The sequence below is a fragment of the Olea europaea genome, chromosome 2 (assembly GCF_002742605.1).
Source record: "Olea europaea var. sylvestris chromosome 2, O_europaea_v1, whole genome shotgun sequence".
NCBI classification, from domain to species: Eukaryota; Viridiplantae; Streptophyta; class Magnoliopsida; order Lamiales; family Oleaceae; genus Olea; species Olea europaea.
The window spans coordinates 1,841,803-1,849,597 of NC_036238.1; positions in this window are offsets into that span (position 1 = coordinate 1,841,803).

The following is a 7,795-nucleotide window of genomic DNA, read 5'->3' on the forward strand; positions in this document are numbered from 1 at the left end:
TAAGTAAATTTCATTATATTCTAATTATGAAATAAGATATTTAACAAGTAGGCTTGTTTAACTTGTACAAGTCATCTAAAATGTTTCAAGTCTTGTCGACTCAATTTGGAGTGAAATCAAGGCCCGTGACCCAAACGACATGATGTCAATGAAAAGGTTAGCTGTCGTTTCAACTGTTTTTTATTCGTTTAACTTTTATGTTCACTCGTATTCAGATAAAATGAACGAATGTAAATGTTTACTATATTTGAATATTGAGAACCCACGATCCAAAACGTTATCGTTTTAAATGATTTGGTGTCGTTTCAACTAATTTTCATATCTATTTCACTTTATTTTCACTCGTATGCATATGACAATAAGCGAATGAAAGTTTTCATTACATTTGGATCCGATATAAAGTTCATGCGATAGTTACCAACAATATTGGTTCGTGAGAAAATTACACTGGACTTTACTGCGAACGTAGATAAGGAACTCCAATTTCGTTATATTTTATTATAAATTAAGATACTTGATAAATTAGCTTGTTTAACTTGTAAAGGTCTTTCTTTTGGTTTATTCACGCTCATAACCACTTGATAATTTAATAATAAAAGTTTCAACTACATGTCAACATTACCATCGACATATTGATTCAAACTATAGCGAGTCACTCTATAATCCGGTTGGACTATACTACATTTGACAATAAAGAAAAAACGAAATAACAGTGTGGAACGCAAAACATATCAGATGTAGTTGCTTAATGTGTACAAGTCATGTATGATATTTCAAACACCGTTTTACTAGTTTCAGAGTGAAATAGATACCTCCTGTCCTAAAAATGTATCTGGTTATTTTAAACGTATGAGTAACGTTTCTACTCATTTCGATTTATTCATACTCGTAACCACTTGAAAGTTTAAGGATGAAAATTTTAACTACATTTTGTCGATGTATTGATTCAAATTATAGCGAATCACTTTATAATCCGTTTGAAAACTACATTATTCTACACTTGACAATTAAAAAAAAAAAACTAAGTAGAAAGTGTGGTATACAAAACATAGCACGTATAGTCATTCAATGTGTACAAGTCATGTATGATATTTCAAACATGTTTTACTAATTTCGGAGTGAAATCGATACCTCAGGACCCAAAAGGGCATCTGGTCATTTTAAACGAATGAGTGACATTTCTACTTATTTCGTGTTCATTTTGATTATTTACGCCCATAACCACTTGAAAGTTTAAGGATGAAAATTTTTTCATCAATGCATTGATTCAAACTACAGCAAGTCACTCTAAAATCCAATTGAAAACTACGTTATACTACACTTGACAATAAAGAGAAACCTTAGAAAGTGTGGTATGCAATACATAACACGTGTAGTTGTTCAATGTGTACAAATTATGTACGATGTTTCAAATACCATTTTACTAGTTTTGGAATGAAATCAATACCTCATGACCCAGGAAAGCATATAGTCATTTTAAACGTATGAGTGACGCTTCCATTCATTTCATGTTCATTTTGATTTATTTACGTCTGTAACCACTTGAAAGTTTAAGAATGAAAGTTTTAACTACATTTCATCGATATATTGATTCAAACTATAATGAGTCACTCTATAATCCAGTTGAAAAGTACATTACACCACACTGACAATAAAGAAAAACATAAGTAGAAAGTGGTATGCAAAACATAGTACGTGTAGTCGTTCAATATCTACAGGTCATGTATGATGTTTCAAACATTGTTTTATTAGTTTTGAAGTGAAATTGATATCTCGTAACCTAAAACGGCATCTGCTCATTTTAAAAATTTGGTTGTTGTTTAGTGTTTTGGGCTTATGGTATATGGTTTAAATGTATGATTGCCATTTAATTTGTCAACATTTATAGTTTTGGATGATATTCCAAACATTGTTTTACTAGTTTTGAAGTGAAATCAACTCTTTGACTCAAAAATGGCATATTTTCGTTTTACTTGTAGGGTTTCCATTTAGGGTACAGGGTATAAAAATATCAAACATGTAATCATTCAATATGTATAAGTGAAATCCAGACCCTACTACTTAGAATGACGTGATCATTTTACAAGTAAGACTGCCATTTAGGGTATACAAAGCATAGAACGTTTCAAACTGAAATCGACCGTCACCTAAAATGACACGTGAACATTTTAGTCGTATGATTGCCATTTTTCTAATTCAATGTTCAGTTTGCACCATTTTTGCTCATTCAACCCAGACAAGTTATTTATGACGTTTAAATATTTGTTTTGTAATGAAGTTTAGATCCTGTGACCTAAAGTTGGCACATTGTTGTTTTGAACATATAATTACACCTTTTTTTTTTAATTGGATGAATTTGCGTAGTTAGTTAATAATAATTTATTTTTTCATAGCATAAATACACAAGCTGTCATGAAAAATTGCAATTCCGTTTCAACCCTAACCGCTTCAATATTCGAATAAAACATTCATGCAATGAAAAATATAGCAAAACTAATCAGCATCCATACATCTTTTTTCTTATCAATTATAAAAATCAATATTAACTATAGAAATTCAGCATACATGCACATGTTTACTTTTCCAGCTAAATCATAAAAAATTCTACCATCTAGACAAAATTAACATCTAAGTCCTATATCCTCCGACCACACACATATGAAAATATACCAATAAAGCAATTATGGTATAGCTTCATAGGCCCAAATCTGCATAAGATTCAAAATATTACAGATTAGTTCGAAGTGAAATCGAGATCCTATGACCCAAAATGGCACGTGATCTTCAAAAACGTATTTTAATCGTTTCTCCAAAATTAGTTAATGCAAAATCTATTTTTTCAAGCCTATACAGGCCGTCATGATAAATTGCACAATCTTGTTTCAACTAAAATACTAATATTTGAAGAAAGCGTCCATACAACAAACAATAATAAGATGCTTCAATATTTGACGAAAGCATCCATACAATAAATAATAATCAACATCCATAAACAATTAAAATCATAAACACTACTACCAATTACACAAAATTTGCATACATACATCTGTTTTTCCAAGTAAATCATAAAAAACTATCATCTAGACAAAATCAGCATCTCAATTATATATCTTCCATCCACTATTATAGATAGAAATGCATAGTAAGATTTTCAGCAACTAGCTTTTCTTTCAACGTTCAATCATATCTTCATATATAAGTTCCATGTCTAATTCAACCGACAAAAGTTCTATAAACTTGATTGAATATATTCCGCAATATATACGAGCCCAATGGTGCTCAGCATCTGAATTTTAGTTTTAAGTTGCATGGCCTCATTTTTCAGAGGCTTGGTTGCTCGAAGATCAGCTTCCACTTTCAAACCCCTTTTAAAAAGCGAGCTTGAATGGACATCTTGCTTAGCACCAGTTTAAGTAATGGCAAAATTCATGTGACAAAGCTTCTCTTTAGTAGAGAACACATCGACAGCGGCATAGTGATGGACTTTTAATGTCTACGTTCAAAAGCTGATCGAGTTTTTAAAAAGTTGAGTGCAACCCATGGACTTCTAATATAAGTAATGCCTATTGCCCTATACTTGAATAATTGATATCACTTCAATCTCAAATTAATACTTAAATTGTATGTTAAGAGGCACATTGTACAACTTTTTTGCACACCCGTCTCCAGGTATTGTGTATGAGCCTTTTGAAGCACTAACTAATCCCAAATACGTAGATCATCACGCATGATAAGACATGAATTTTTTATTCCTTGTGAATGAAATCAATTAAACTCAATACTATCCAATACACCACAAGAGTTTAGTTAGTAAATAAAATTCTTGTTTAAAAATAAAAATATTTGAAAAGCATAAGAATCATTGTATAAAAAGAATAATTTAAATAACCATTTCATAATGAGAAAACCTAGGAAATCAGGTTCAAGCATACCATCTATGCTTCTTTTGGTTCCGCGAATTGGTTCATTTCAACTCAATAGCCTCAATAGCAATTGCTCAATCAATTCTTTTTCCATTTTAAGAAAACATTAAGTAAAAAATTTGCCCTATTTATTACAAGGACACATTTGAGATAAATAAGTTGAATCAGCATAACTTTATCAGTGAAAACAAAATCACATCAAATTAACACTAATTAAACGCCTCAAGACAACACAGTTTAATCGGACTAAAATCATTAATCATCATATCATAAATTGGCCCATAAATAAAGATAGCTATTAATCATAAAATCTAGGATAACTATGACAAGCATTGTAACATCAACTTAAATGCTTAGAACAAATAGATCCAATCATTTAACAAGGCATGTAAACCTACATGTAGTACTCGAGAAAGAGTAAAATTAAATAGCTAATTTTCACAAATTAATCCAAAATTGAAAAAAAAAAAAAACTATTGTATTTGCTTGTCAAGAATCATAAAGAACATACAAAACATCTAGGAGAGTTCATAAACGATAGGGTGCCATTTGATCAATCAATTCCATCTTTATTACACTAGGATGGTGTTCTAGCAAAACCGAAGAGCCTTTCGCAGATGGAGAAGAAATTTGATTCAAAGGACAAAAGTAAGGTGGAGAAGAATCGGGAAAATGCTAAATTAATTGACATAAATGATGATTCTATGTCAAGTATGAAAAGGTACACTTAGGTGTAAGATAGTATTTCCTTTTTCAAGACGATTTCGCACTTTATTGTTTAACCTTGGTTTTGATCGGTTTAATACAAGAAAATTTCATTAAAATTCTTTCTAGTTATAAGCACATGGGCGGACCCAACGGGGGTCATTTGACCCCCCCAACTTTCGAGATTTTCCCTTCTTTTTTTTTTTGGATAACGTCGTGTTTGGTATCAATTGAAATTGAAATTTGATCTAAATCAAAGTTAATAATTAATTTTAATAACATATTTCATGTATTCCTTAACTTCTAAAATTTTATCAAAATTTACTAAAAATCGGACTTTAATCCCCACCAAACAAAGACAAAATCACACTAAATTTGAATTTTCTCTCCTTTTTATTGCTCCATCGTATTCTCTCCCTCAAACCTTTTACCAAAATCTTAACTCTTCTTTTTTTTTTATTTGTTTATAATTTTTCTACAATTATTGCATCTACTAAAATTTTTATTTTTCAATCAAATTTTCAACTAATTAGAACCTAAATTTGCATTTTCTCGTATCCTATTTGTGTATATACTATATAGCAGGTGTCTAAACTGATTATATAAAATTTAACTTATATCTAACGAATTGTGTTTATTTGATTGATTATTAGTATTGAATCTTGGTTATTTGTTTTTCTTTCGATTACTTGAATTGATTGTTTATATCAAATATACAAATTTTTAAAATAAATATGCATTTTTTTGTGACGAGCAAAATATTAATAAAATTATTGTTCAAAATCAAATAGATGAAAATGATTAGCAAAATATTAATGAAGAAATATTTTTGAAATGTAAATCTACATTTTTTTGGGGTCAACTATGAATCATTTAAAAAAAAAAAAAGTATTCGATCTGTACAAAATTTGATTATGTCTCCCTAACTCAATTTCTCTGCGTCCGCCCCTGTATAAGCGTGATTAGAATTTTATGAACTTACATGTCTCAAACTTATTCTATAGGGGTCATTCAAATATGAATTTCCAATTGATTTTTTATTGAGATCTAAAGAGATCATCCCGTAAAAAGTCAATGCCCATATTGTAAAATAAGAATCTTTGTCAACATATTAATAGTCGTCACTAACAATACAAAGAAACCATTTTTCCCATTTCTCCATTTATTTAATGATACTAATTAGGATTGGCAAGAGAGGTTAGGGAAAACAGATGAGCTAGGAGTAATTGGATGCAACTTTAGGTAATTGAACCATTTTGAATTCCAAAACATATAAAATTTTAAAGCATTCCATTTTACTTGAATTCAAAATGTCATTTTACTAAATCAGCATATTGATGATAAATGCAGTACACCAAGATTTTGTGTAAGCACACATTATATTCTAAAAAACTATATACCAAGGCTTTCCTATACAATTATGGATCAGTCAATAACTCTAAATATCGCTAAAAATTTCATACCGAGGGTAGCCCAGTAAGATATTGGTTCCTCGAACTGAAATTGGTGAATAACTCTTATGAAGTGGCGATTTGTGACAATGGTGATAACAATTCGCTGTAGTATATGAACTCTGTGATGGGTGAAGGAAGAAAACAAGAAGAGATCGGGATGGCTATACTGATTTGGCGTGGGGGCATTCGAATTGGGAAGAAGGGGTTGTGGCGTTCGAGAGAGAAGAAATGAATGAATTTAGGGTTAAAATGGTTTGAATCGATTTTGGAATAGGAGTGAAAATTGTGTAATGTTGAATAAGGGTAATTTAGGTAGTTTATTAATTTTATTTTAAATTTTTTATTCTGGTCAAAAGTGGTTATTTGACCCAGTTTCCACTTAAAAAATTGATAAATATTATAAAAATCATAAATTATAATTATGAAATTAAGTTTTAAAAAAAAAGATTTAAGAAATGAGGGTCGAATAAAGATTTCCCGATTGTGCAATAAAAAGGGAACTGAAATGTAAAAATATAGATATAACAAAGTTAAGAAAATTTACAAATAATTTATAAAGAGAAATGGTTGTGGATTTAATAATGATTAATATTTATGAATGTGTAGTTGACATTAATTTTGTCTTTTACACAATTTATAAATTAGTATGCTTTAAATTTTAATGCTATATTTTATGTTTTTGCTATTAATGTGTTTTAAATTAAAAAGATAAAACTAATAAATACAACGATTTGCTGTGCACTACAATAGAGCTTGCTTTTTACGGCATGCAATGCATATCGTAAAATGTCCTTTACGGCATACATGTAAATGCCGTATAAAGTCATGCTGTAAATACTCACCTCTTTTTACGGCATACAAAAATGAAAAGCACGTTGTCAATGAACATTTCATGGTATGCAATACTCCTTTTTGTATGGCATACAAAGCATGCTGTGAAAAATGGAAAGAACGATAGAACATTGTATTAACTAGAGATGATAACAATTATTAGTTCAAATCGATACCTGAAATGCCGCCAAAAGGGATGGGGATTACTGCCTAATTAGGTAAACGAAGTGGGGGCGAGGTGGGAATCGTTACCTCAAAGCATGTATGGGAAACATGGTCCTCACCTTGTTTAAAGTTAATTTCGAATTTAAGTTTTTTTGTCAGACAAAAAAAAAAATAGATTTGTCATCATTTATAAAAAGAACGTGATTTGTTCTTAACAAAAACTGGGAAAAAAAATAAAGATAGAAAGAAAGAAATGCAAGTGTTAGGCAATTTGTTGTCAAACGACCCCCCGGCTATGATGTAACCCTGGTTCTATTATCAATCGGCCTTGGCCATATGATTAATTTGTATGCCGACAAAATTATCGAGACAACCCAATCCACATTCCTATGGACCGTTAGAAGCAACCTATTGTTAATAGTATTGTTCACGGTTCATCTAATTTCCTTGGAGGGCTATGGTATTAATTTGAAGCCCATTATTTTGAGTCGAGCCTTGTTTGGTCCACTAAATAAACCTAACCTAACTTACGTTGTTTGATCACTTGCTTAGCTTATATTCTTGGCCTCTCTCTCGGCCTCCACTATGAAGAACGTCCCATCTCTCTCTATGACTGCTTCTCTCGGCTTCTCCTCTTTCATATGACCTTGTGGTTTTCTTGTGGACATATTATTGTTCTTCATCTTGTCCAACTCTTTGTGAGTATATTGTTGTAAT